Below are 13,248 nucleotides of genomic sequence, written 5' to 3' on the forward strand. Positions count from 1 at the left end.
ATTTTGTTAATGATCCCATTGAATAAGCAAAAGGATGGTTGAGGAAAGAGGATGCTTGACATTCACAGAATGGGTCATCTTGTTTACTTGAACATTATGAGCCTCTATTGAGTAGATATCCTCTGGTGGGCATTGGGGTTTTTGGTGGTGGTGGTTTTTTTGTTTGTTTGTTTGTTTGTTTTTTAGAGAGGAGGAGAGAGAGAATCTCAAGCAAGCTCCACACCCAGCGCAGAGTCCAAAGAGGAGCTCAATCACACACCCCTGAGATCATGACCTGAGCAAAAATTAATAGTCGGATGCTTAACTGACTGAGCCACCCAGCCATCCCTCCTCTGGTGGGTATTTGTATGCACAGGAACATCTTTACACTCTGAGAATTCCATCCATGTGTCTCTTCCTCATATTCATTTTGGCAACAATTCTCTAATCTTGTTTTTCCAGGACACTGGTCACTTAGCCAAATTAGCCCTTGCCTGTAAAGAGATATAATTCCACACCTCTGGCCATTGTTCCTTCAACACAAACTGAATATATAAGTGTTCAGCTCATTAGGATTATTTCAATTCTTTCTATCCCCCAGTCTTTCCTGGCCATCCCTGAGTAGGACTATAATGCCTACATTTCAGGTCGGTGCCAACATAACATGTGAAACCTTCTATAAATAAGGTCCTGATGTACTATTTTTAGTCAGCTAATCATAGATAAACCCTCCATGAGGCCATAGGTGGAACTGGAAGAGATAGGTTGCACTGTAGCTGTAGCAAGTGCCTTGGAAGTTACAGTGACTTACTCACACTTATGCCAACAGGACACATTTCCATTTGCTGATGGAGTACTACTGAATACATCTGACATTAGAACTTAGCGGATCAGATAATGTATCAGCTTTCTACTGCTATGTACAAATTACCACAAATTTAGTGACTAAAAATGACACCCATTGATAATCTCACAGTGCTGGAGGTCAGAAGTCTGGCACTGCATAAATGGATTATCTGCTCAGTGTCTCATAAGGCTTAAATCAAAGCAGGACTGTGTTCCTTTCTGGACGCTGTGGGTAAGAATCTGCTTCCAAGAACATTCAGATTGTTGGCAAAATTAAGTTTTTTAAGTTTATAAAACTGAGGTCACTATTTCTTTGACATGTGGCCCTCTTTAACCTCAAGTCAGCAATAGTGTATCATAATCCCTTTCATGCTTCAAATCTCTGACTTTCTCCTCTTTGCTAACTGGAAAAAACTTCCTGCATTTCAATGGCTCAACTGATTAGAATAGGCCCACTAGGATATTGATGAATAATTTCCCTATTTCAAAGTCAACTGATTAATAACCTCCATTACATCATCAAAGTGCATGGTGTTGCTTGAAAACTCTAGTTCTATGCTGTATACTTGAGCTTGCCAGAAGCTTATAGAGCATCTGCATCTTCCACAGATAACCTTAGGTACCACTGAATCTGTTAATGCTCAGTTGAAGAAACTTTTTCTACTGTGGGTTCCATTCAAAATCAGCAATTGTAAGGGCTATGTGAAAAATACATCAGCATAGTGGTTTTAAGTCATATCCCTTCCTGTTCATCCGAACTAAATTTCTTTATATTTTCTCAATTACGTGGGTCAAGTAGGTGTCCCAACTGTTTTACTAGAGAAACACCATGATTAATTAGTTAGATCATTCTGTTTGTTTCTCCAGCCTTGCTACCCATTTGGTAATCACACCTATTTTTTACATGGTTGAGTATTGCCACTCCAGATCCCATCAAGCCCCTGTTAGCCCATTTCAGTGGTGGAATATAATACTATTGGTCATCCCCAGCTTGCTGAATAAGCTACTACAGAGACTTTAACAGATGCTGACATTCCCTCACAAATATATTTCTCAGTGCTATTACACAGAAAGTATCTTCAGATCACTTGTGGGATATAATGAAGTAGGGAGTGATCAGGCTGCATATGATAAATCCAGCCCAACTTTCCTTTATCACTAAGTTTTTGGATTCCTTTCTTTATATTTCCCCAAGGAAATTCTGAAATCTTGACTTAATTTAATGTAGGTCATAATTTATTCCAGGTTTCAGTCAACCAACCAAGAAGGCAATATGATTCACTACTAGTTCCTTCACTTAAAACATGGAATTTATTAAGCCTGTGAAAAGTGAACCCATGTAAGTAAGTTCAGCCCAGTCCAATGTTAGGCTCTTTTCTCTTTGGTCAAATGCTTTTACAGTTGATCCCCCAAATATACTCTCTGGGATTCTGTTGATATAAATGAATAAAATTTCACAATCATTTAGACTTGAGAATTATCTTCCTTCAGATCACACAGTATACTAGGTTCCCTTAGGTGTGTTGGGACCCTTTGTTATAGATTTGAAAGCCAAGAGGATTGGTGGAATGTCTTCAGGGGTATTAAGATCCTCTTGAAAGTTGCTTGCCTTAGGTGAGTTTTTTACAGGGTACTTCTGGTGTCAAGAGAGGCTCAGTGAGATTTGAGTGGTCAAGGTTATCTGAATATATACATTTGTTCCTGTTCTAATTCCTAAGAGTCCCACCCTTTCTCAGCCACTTCCCTAACATGAGACCCAGGGAGCCAAGTAAATTAATTATGTTGTAATTCTGCTTCCCACAGGATAAATTTGAGACAGATTATAGCTCCATTGGCCCTATTATGATTATAAAAGATAAGAAATTCTTTTAGGACATTCATAAAGACTTTCTGGTTCTCAAATTGTGGCTTGAGTTGAGAATCTAAAATCTTAAATTTTTCTTTTGTTTCTATAGGTTCTGTGGTACAGTTAAAGCTGCCGTCCGTCCCCACTTTTTATAATTATTATATATTTCTTAACGTTACTCTATTTCTTTAATAGAAATACCCCAAATTCTCAGTGGCTTAACATAATAAAACATTTTTTTTCACATCCCAGTCCTATAAAAGTTTATAGTTACATAGCCTTCCATGCAGTCATTCAATTGACTCAGGTCCTTCACTTATTTATTCTTTGAAATTATTTAATGATATTAATAATTCAAATTATAAAATGTAAGATTTATGCATATTTCCACTGGTCAAGCCAGGCAATAGCTTACATCACTTGGGCCCTATTCTATGGACAGAATTTAGTCATATGGTCACACCTAACTGCAAGGCAGACTGAACTTAATCCAGCTGTGTGTTCGAGAACTTGTTTTGATAAACACACAAACTTGCTACTACTCTCTATCTTCTTATTCTCATAAAAATATCAAATAAATATTCTTTCACAAATATCACTCTTATTTTCACACATCATACTCATTCCCAAAGTCTCATGCATTCATGCATTTAGTTCAATGTCCAGAAACTGCCAAGTGATACACATTTCTTATCATCAGGTTCAGTTGCATCTTTCTATGATGCAGCAACCTAGGAACCAAACTGACATGTTATCTTCTCCCCACCTCTAAAACACCCAGTAGTGGAGTAGGAAAAGAAGACCCCAGTAAAATCTCCCCTTTGAAAAAGAGGGGAATGGATGACACAAAGCAGTCACCAATCTGTAGAAAGGATGAAATCTGCTTGGGCAGAAAATATTCTAATTATGTTGTAAATCTTCTTTCTGGGAATAATAGTTCTTTGAGAACACTGTTCTTGCCCTCTTTGAAGTATTTCCTTGTTGAATATCCATTACCTAGCCAGGTATGAAAAATGTCTGCATTCCTAGGGAGCTGAAAAAATTTTGCAGTCACTTTTGATCCCAGGGCTTTTTTGGTTATGTTTTTTTTTTTTCTTTCTCTTTTTAAGATCACTAAATATTAACAAATTCTGTTCTTTTAAGCTGGTGGTTCTTTTCGGTTTGCTTCTCATCAAATCCTTGCCCCCCAGTAACTATATGCAAAGTTGTTTTCTAGATTATGCTTTAAAGCTTGCCTATTTCATTGCTTCCTCACCGCACCTCTCTCTCACAGTGATGTTATTGAGGCTACCTGAAACAATAGGCTTAGGTAAGGGAAAAAAAAATTCTTAATCTGATAATTACCACACAAATGATTCACCTTCTTTAATAGAGTCTTATTAGATGCTGGTTACTTAAGGCCTTCTACAAACTTACTCTTAATACTTGGTTTTGTGAGGGGCATCTGGGTGGCTCAGTCGTTAAGTGTCTGCCTTCGGCTCAGGTCATGATCCCAGGGTCCTGGGATCGAGCCCCACATCGGGCTCCCTACTCTGCAGGAAGCCTGCTTCTCCTTCTCTCACTCCCCCTGCTTGTGTTCCTGCTCTCGCTATCTCTCTCTCTGTCAAATAAATAAATAAAATCTTTAAAAAAAAATACTTGGTTTTGTGAAACAACTTTTCCAATCTCATAAGACACCTGTACTCTAAACTTTCTCTATTACCTTTGACCTCTGCTTCAAAATTAGTCAATTATTCCTTGAGCTAATCTCTTGGCTAAATGTCACCAATAATAACAGGCACACACTATTACTCCCTTTCAAACTTTCCCCTAGAAGGATTTTGCCTTCTGCCAAGCTATCAAAGTGATAATTTTACCAAATATCTTGCCATAGCTTGAAGGTTCCAGTCTTCTAGTTATGTGGTGTTTTCAATGCTGCTTGCTACCTATTTGTTAAATGAACTCCACCTATTTTAGTTCTGCTGTTATGGCAGCACCCAAATTATGGCACGAATTTCTGAATTTAGTCAGGGTTTATTCCAAAAAGCAAATCACTCTAGAAATTTCAAGTGGGAAGAAACTTAATAGACTTGTGACAGTTTTAAAAAATGACCACAACTTCGCTGACACTCCTCTCATTGAGAGACAGGATCGGTGTCTTCTCTCCTTGAACTTGGATTATATGTTCTTCAATAATATTGTAAATTACAAGTGACTCCCATATAACTTCCAAATCTAGATCATAAGAATCCGTAAAACTTATGCCCAGTTCATTTAGGATAGTTACTATAAGGGAAGCCAGATGCCATGTAAAATGACTATCTATACCTACAGTACTACGCTGGAGAAGCGAGCTGATAGCATCAACTACAGGCCATGTGAATGAGCCTTATTGGAATTCAGACTATTAGAACTTTCAAGACATTTAATGGCAACCATAAAAGAGACCCACAAGCAAAAATTTTGTAGCCAGACCTGCTTAAATTTCTGACATGTAAAACTGGGGACAAAATAAAATGGTTGTTTTAAGTTGTTATATTCAGGGATAATTTTTACTCAGCAACAGTAACCAGGACAATAAGAATTACGTATTTTTGTAATTTCTGGAAAGAATGTCTACTTCCATACATGAAAAATTAACTGCCATAGATATTTCTTTTCCACCAAAAAACAAAAAAACAAACAAAAACCTAGAAGACCAGACAAAATGCATGACCCTTATTTGCAGGCATTGGAAAACAGGCAGCAAAGTACTGTGATAACTGAGAGAAGGGTAACCAATGAGGTAGATTCTATGATGGCCCAAGTTTACTACATGGAGGCAGTTTCCAGGCTGCAGGTTACAAAGGAGAACATAAATGTAGCCCAGAGACTTCTCGGAATTGAAGAGAGAAGAGACAGTGAAAGGAGTTCAGCAAGGTCAAAGCAGCCAGAATTTGTAGAGCAGACTAATGAAATAAAGGGAGTTACTTAGAGAAAGAATCTCAGAAATCTACAGTCTTTGTTGAGTGCTGATCTGGATAAGCATAGGTTGAAATTCTATGGGACCAAGGAATAAAAATACTGGAAAGCATTTAGTAGTTCAAATAATAGCTGGAGTTCACATAAGGATTGGAATGGTTCATATACCTACCATCTGAAGTAGTATGATATTAAATTTACAAGGTAATTTTAAGTCTTCTGAAAGGTATTACTTCAGATGTGCATCTAAACTAGACCTAACTAAATGTTGTTTAGTATCCATATATATCCAACAATGTAAAATTTACAATATTCACCATCCAATAAAAACTTACCAGGAATGCAAAGAAGCAGAAAAATATGGCCTATAACCAGGAGAATAATAAATTAATAAAAGCAGAATAAGAAATGATAGGGATTAAAGGCTTTAAAAAATATATCACAAACATGCTCAGGATGTAAAAGAAATATGAACATGACGGGAAAAGGAAAAGAAGCTATAAAAAAGTTCAAATGAGACTTATACAAATAAAAATACAATATTTTAACTGAATAATTATGAGATTAACATCAGATTAGACACTTAAGAAACAATCAGTAAATTTGAAGGCATAGCAATAAAATTACTCAAAATAAAGCCCATAGAGAAAAAAGTCTGAAAAACTGAATGGCACACCAGTGACCTGTGTCCAGTGGAAAAATAGTAAGCTGCTAAAATTATGTGTAATCAGAATCTCAGAAAAAATAAGGGTGTGAGTAAGGAAAAAATTGAAGAAATGAATATCATAATATCAAAGTCAATAAAAACTCTAATCCTACAGATTGAAGAACCTCAGCAAACCCTAAGCAGAATAAATACAATAAAACATCATAATGAAAATACTAAAACATCAGTGACATAGAGAAAAATTTTAAAGTGGCTACAGGGGAGGAAAGACACATTATATTAAAAAAGAAATGCTAAGAATGAGAGCTGGCTTCTTGTCATAGCCTAGGTAAGACAGAAGAAAATTAATTTACATCTATAAACTGTTAAAAGAAAAAAAACCCTATCAATGATAATTTTATGCACAGAGAAAATATGTTTTAAAGGCAAAAGTAATGACTTCTATACACCAAATGATCTCACAGAACTTGTCACTAGCAGAAACTGCACTGACAGAAATCTTTTTTTTTTGCATTTTTTTACATTTTTTAATTTTATTATGTTATGTTAATCACCATACATTACATCATTAGTTTTTGATGTAGTGTTCCATGATTCATTGTGCACTGACAGAAATCTTAAAAGAAGTCCTTCCAACAAAAGAAAAATACCAGGGAGAAATTTGATTCTACACAAAAAAATGATGAGTGCAAGAAATTTTAACTATGTGGGTAAATACTAAAGCCATTTTTTCTCAATGTCTAATCTTTTAAGATGATAATGATGTATAACAAAAATAATAATCTTTGGCAGGATTATAACATGAGTAGAAGTACATGACAACATTATCACAAAAGCAAGAGGGAGTAAATGGAAGGTTCTTTCACTATGTGTGAACTGGTTTGGTATCATTTGACTATAGACTGTGATAAGTTAAAGATATATTGTAAACCTGAGAGAAACCACTAATATATATATATAGAGAGAGAGAGAGAAAGAGAGAGAGCACCAATAAGCCAACAGTAGAGACAAAATAGAACCAAAAAAATTCTCAATTAATCTGAAAAAAGACAGGAAAGAAGAAGAAAAAGAACAAACAGAAGATGGAAAAATAGAAAACAAATACCGAGATTTTAGATTTATACCAAACTACATGAACTTTAAGTGATCTAAATATGTTAATTAAAAGAGAAGAGAGTGTCAGAATAAATAAAATATCAAGATGCAACCATATCCTATTATAAGAAATCCACACTGATTACAGAAACTCAAAATGTTTACAAGTGAAAAGATGAAAAAATATATGGCACACAAACACTAATCAATAGAAGGCTAGAACAACTATATTAGTATCAGATAAGTAGATTTCAGAACAGAGTATTATTAGAAATAAAAAGGTACATTCTACAGTGAAAAGGATACAATTCAGTAAGAAGTCATAATAATCCTAAGTGTCTATGCATCCAGGAACAAAATATCAAAATACATGAAACAAATACTGATGGATGTTGAAGAATTGAACAAAGATATAATTAGATCTGAGGACTTCAATATTCCTCTCCCTTCAGTCAATAAAACAAGTAGCACCCCCATCAAAATAAATCAAGAACATGGATTTTAATAACATGAAGGAATTTTACTTAATTGGCATTCCACTCAACAACAGCTGAATACAAATTTTTTTCAGTGTTCATAAAACATTCCCTAATTTTATTTTTCAAAGTCTCTATACATTTGAATGAAAACATGCAGTTGTTTTCTAACTATGAGACAATTAACAACAACAAGAGATATCTGGAAAATCTCCAAATATCTGAAAATGAGAAACACACAAATAAATAACAGATAAGTAAAAGAAAAAAATCACAAGAGAAAATAGAAATATTTTGAAATGAAGGAAAATGAAACACAGTATTTTAAAATTTGGAGATGCAGCTAAAGCACTGCTTAAAGGAAAATTTATAGTACTTGACATCAATATTAAAAAGGAAGAAAGTAGAAATCTTATGTTCTACTTTAAAAAACTACAAATGAATATAAGCCTAAAGTAAACAGAAGGAAAAACATAAGGATAAAAGTAGAAACTAATGATGTAAAAAATTGATAAGCAGCAGAAAAAATCAACAATGCCAAGCAATGGTTCTTTAAAACTGGAAATAATAGGGGCGCCTGGGTGTCTCAGATGGTTAAGCATCTGCTTTCAGCTCAGGTCATGATCCCAGGGTCCTGGGATCGAGATCCACATGGGGCTCCTGGCTCAGCGTGGAGCCTGCTTCTCCCTCTCCCCCTGCTCATGGTGTTTCTCTCTCTCTGTGTGTATCTCTGTTTCTCAAATGAATAAACAAAATCTTTTAAAAAAAAAACTTGAAATAATAATAGGTAACCATTTTTCTTAGGTCAAGATTAAAAAAAAAAAAAGTCTGTGTTCCTGCTCTCACTGTCTCTCTCTCTCTGTCAAACAAATAAATAAAATCTTAAAAAAAAGGGGGGGGCACCTGGGTGGCTCAGTCATTAAAAAAAAAAGTCACCAATAACCAGCCTGAAAGAAGGGACATCACTGCTGATACTACAGTCATAGAAAATAAATTAATTAAAGAATATTACAAACAATTTTATGTCAATAAACTTGAGAATTCAGATAAAAGGGACAAATTCCTTCAAAGATAAGAAGTTTTAAAGATTAATTATTACATGTATTAAATAGGTCTACATATGATATAAGGGTCTATATATAAAAGAAACTGAATTTGCAATTTTAAAACTTCCCAAAAAGAAAATTCCAAGCTCATCCAGATAGGAAATGAAGTAAAACTTTCTTCATTCTCAGATGATATAATTATGTCTGTATAAGACATCCTAAGGAATACACAAGTCAACTACAAGAAGTTATAAATGTGTGCAACAAGATTATAGAACATAAGGTCAATACAGTCAAATTGACTGCATTTCTATTTTTTAGCATCTAAAAATTGGAATTTGAAATCAAGAAAATAATACCATTTATAAATTTCATATAAACTGAGTAATATTATGTAGTTTTATATTTGGCTTCTTTTGCTTACCATGTTTTAGCACTCCATATATGTTGTTGAATTTATCAGTAATTTGTTCCCTTTTTCTGCTGAATAACACTCTATTATGTAACCAAAACAAAATTTGTTTATTCATTTATCAGTTGATGGACATATGGGATGTTTCCACAATTTGGGGTTTTACTTTTACAAATGTAAAACTCTTTGTGTAAATATATATGTTTATTGCTTGTGGGTAAATATCTAGAAGAGATATCTCTAGGTCATATAATTAAGTTCACTATAAATTCTATCATACATTTCTAAGTGATTTTATAACTTGCTTGTAGCATTTTACATTCCCCCAGCAATATATAAAAGTTACAGTTGTTCCTCAATCTCACTAAAGCTTAATATTGCCAATCTTTTTCATTTTAGCTATTCTTGTGGTTACATAGTGGTATTTCAGTGTACTTTTAATTTCATTTCCCCAAAGATTAATTATTTTGAGCATTTCATAATGTTAAATGAAATATTAAGTGACCACTAAAAAGCAAATTTTAAAATATTACATAGCATTGTATCATGATTACTAACAAACCATGTTAAAAGATGCAGGGTAAGTTTGGGGTCTACACTGTGATTATACTCAACTTAAACTGGCACATGTTTCCATTTGTGACAATATGGATGGACCTAGAGGGTATTATGCTACAAGAAATAAGTTAAACAGAGATAGACAAATACCACAGAATTTCACTCATCTATGAAATCTAAAAAACCAAAGAAATGAACAAAGCGCAACCACCACAACAAAACAGAAATAGACTCATAAATGCAGAGAACTGCTTATTGCCAGAGGGGAAGGGAGTGAGGGGAGTGGGCAAAATAGGTAAAGGAGATCAAGAGGTATAAACTTCCAGTTATAAAATAAGTAAGTCATGGAAATTAAAAGTATAGCATGGGGATTATTCAATAATATTGTAATAACTTTGTACGGTGACAGATGTTAACTACATTTATTGTGGTGACACTGTGTAACACAGAACTGTCAAATCACTATGTTGCACACCCAAAATTAATATAATACTGTATGTCAACTATACTTCAATAAAAAACAATAATAAAATTTTTTAAATTGCATGTGCCTATGCATAAGAACAGGGATGAAATTAATTTAAATTAGTTGTTTTGCCAGGATTATAGTTACACAGTTTCTTACTTTTTCGTATCACTGATATTTTCAAGGGTTGTAATGTTGTAATGTACGTATGAGAAAGGGTAGTAAAGGGAGAATCTACTTCATGCAGGCTAACTATCCAAGGAATGTCACAAGAATTAGGTAGGATAGGGGTGTCTGGGTGGCTCAGTCGGTTGAGTGTCTGACTTTGACTCAGATCATGATCTCAGGGTCCTGGGATGGTGGGACTCCCACTCAGCGGGAAGTTTGCTTGTCCCTCTCCCTCTGCCCCTCCCCCTGCTTATGTTCTCACTCTCTCTCTCCCTGTCCCTCTCTCTCTCTCAAATAAATAAATAAAATATTTTTTTTAAAAAAGAATTAGGTAGGATATTTGCTCAAAGGCCTAAAAATGATATATTTGTTAAAGCTTGGATGTGTACCACTGTGTTTTTCTGTGTGTCTCTACTCCTTCCAAAATGAAGACGAGAAAGACACTGTTGCCAAGTAGACAGGGGAGACCCCGGGCCCTGGGGCCTCTACCCAGCCTATTCCAAAGATGTCACTGAAGGCTCTTGTTCTCCTCATGTGAAAGAATTCAAGAACAGACACAACACAGTGGATGAGTGACACAAGCAGGAGAGCTTATTAAAGCAAAAGCATGCTCTAGAGACATGAGAGCAGGTGAACTCAAGAAAGAGAGAGGGGGGGGCGCCTGGAAGTCTCAGTCAGTTAGGCGCCTGCCTTCAGCTCAGGTCGTGATCTCGAGGTCCTGGGATCGAGCCCACATTCGGCTCCCTGCTCAGTGGGGAGCCTGCTTCTCCCTCTCCCCACCCCCCTGCTTGTGCTCTCTCTCCCTATCTCTCTCTAAAAAAAAAAAAAAAAAAGAGAGGGAGAGAGCTGTGTGCCCTGGGTCTGGTTTTCTATCTTTTGTGGACAGTTGTTAACAAGGGGAACGAATATTCATTACTGGAGACAGGATTTCTTAAAAGCAGGATTTGGGAGTTTGCTGGGGTTTTCTCCCCTTACTTGGTCACGGGCTTCCTGTCATGGCACCTGCCATCTTGGGCCTGTCTGGTTTGATCCAGTTTCTTATGGCTTTGTTTTGGGGTGCTGCCAAGACAGGCCTCTGACTCCCAATAGCTGGCCAGGACTTCCTCTTTGTTGACCTCCAGGCGTCCTGTTAGAACCTAACTGACTGCCTCTAGCAACATCATTTACCTTGAAAAGCTGGCACTAAATTAGCAGAACCCTAGAGAAACTAGGGGCCAGGTCATGGATGAAAAGAATGGTGGAATGTGAGTAACTCGGAGGCCCTGCTGCTTTTCATCCCTACCTAAAACTCCTCTGAATTAAGTATTCAGGCCACAGACAGAACAAAAAGTCCAGAAGAACTTGTACAGTACTGAACAGTTTAATGAGTCCTATAAAACAACTGGAAATTGATTCCACAGAACATTGTTGGTGAAGTCTGAAGTCTGAAGGATGAGAGACATTCACCTAATGTTGTCCTTGAGTTGCTTCACTGGTCAGCAGTGTTCCAAATTCAGGAGCAACCTATGTGTTTCATGTCTGAAATGTGCTACATTACTTTTTTCCTTGTTTCATCACTGCTATCTATTAGCTTCCATTGCACAAACTCCTATCACCTACTTGCATCTCCTGTTCATATTTCCGTAGGCTTTTCTGTATCTCGTGGCTTTGTTTGGACTTGCTTCGAATCTCTACATATCCTGATATATAGTCCTAGGGGAAGTGTAACTTTGTTCAATCATAGTTGATGAAGCATTTGCCATTTTCTAATGTCCTCTTCATTAGTTATCTACCACTAGACTTCGCCAATGGCTTTACATTGTTTTACCATCTCTTTGTCTCCTTCAGCCCATTCTAAATCATTTCATTTATTCTCTGTTCATTCCCCAAGTTGATCATTTAGCTTCTCTGCTCAGTAATTGAAACTATGTGGCAAGATTCCTTAATTACTTAATATCTCCTGTAAGTTGCACAAAAATCTACTCATACAATCATGCACATTTATTACATTTCTGTCATTTAATTCTGTCTTATTCATATCCTTTGACTGATTTTCTGCATTATTAATGTTGTTGTTATAGCTCTTTATTTCTTTTCAAAAGAATTTCTAATATTCCTCTCTCAATTCCCTTTGTCTCTATCTGCCAATAATTTACCAAAATGCTCATCTTGGTTTTTTGAAAGCCTAATTAGGTCAAGGATAATAAAACTTTATATTAATTAACTTTAATTTTAAAGATATGTCAAATAGGGATCTTAAGTAGCATAGAAGGCTGGAGGAAGGGAACATTTCCAAAAGTTTGAGAAGGTAATTTGCATAAATTTTGCTGTAACTCTATAAGATTTACACCTCAATTAATCATTTCTAACTCATATATGTACTTTTTATTTCAAGATTACTTCCAAATCCACATGCATCCTAGTCAGATCCCTTTATTAAGACTAATGATACTTGCGGGGCACTTGGGTGGCTCAGTTGGTTAAATGACTGCCTTTGGCTCAGGTCATGATCCTGGAGTCCCGGGATCGAGTCCCGCATCGGGCTCCCTGCTCGGCAGGGAGTCTGCTTCTCCCTCTGACCCTCCTCCCTCTCATGCTCTCTGTCTCTCATTCTCTCTCTCTCAAATAAATAAATAAAATCTTTAAAAAAAAAAAGACTAATGATACTTGCTTGTCACTCATTCCTGTAAATGCAACTCCTCCACTTTATCTAGAATGTGGCTTCAAAACGTAGTTCTCTTCTCTGCACCACTGTAACTTACTCCCATAG

Source organism: Leptonychotes weddellii, chromosome 2, assembly GCF_054177405.1.
Source record: "Leptonychotes weddellii isolate Sample4059 chromosome 2, ASM5417740v2, whole genome shotgun sequence".
In the NCBI taxonomy this organism is placed as follows: Eukaryota; Metazoa; Chordata; class Mammalia; order Carnivora; family Phocidae; genus Leptonychotes; species Leptonychotes weddellii.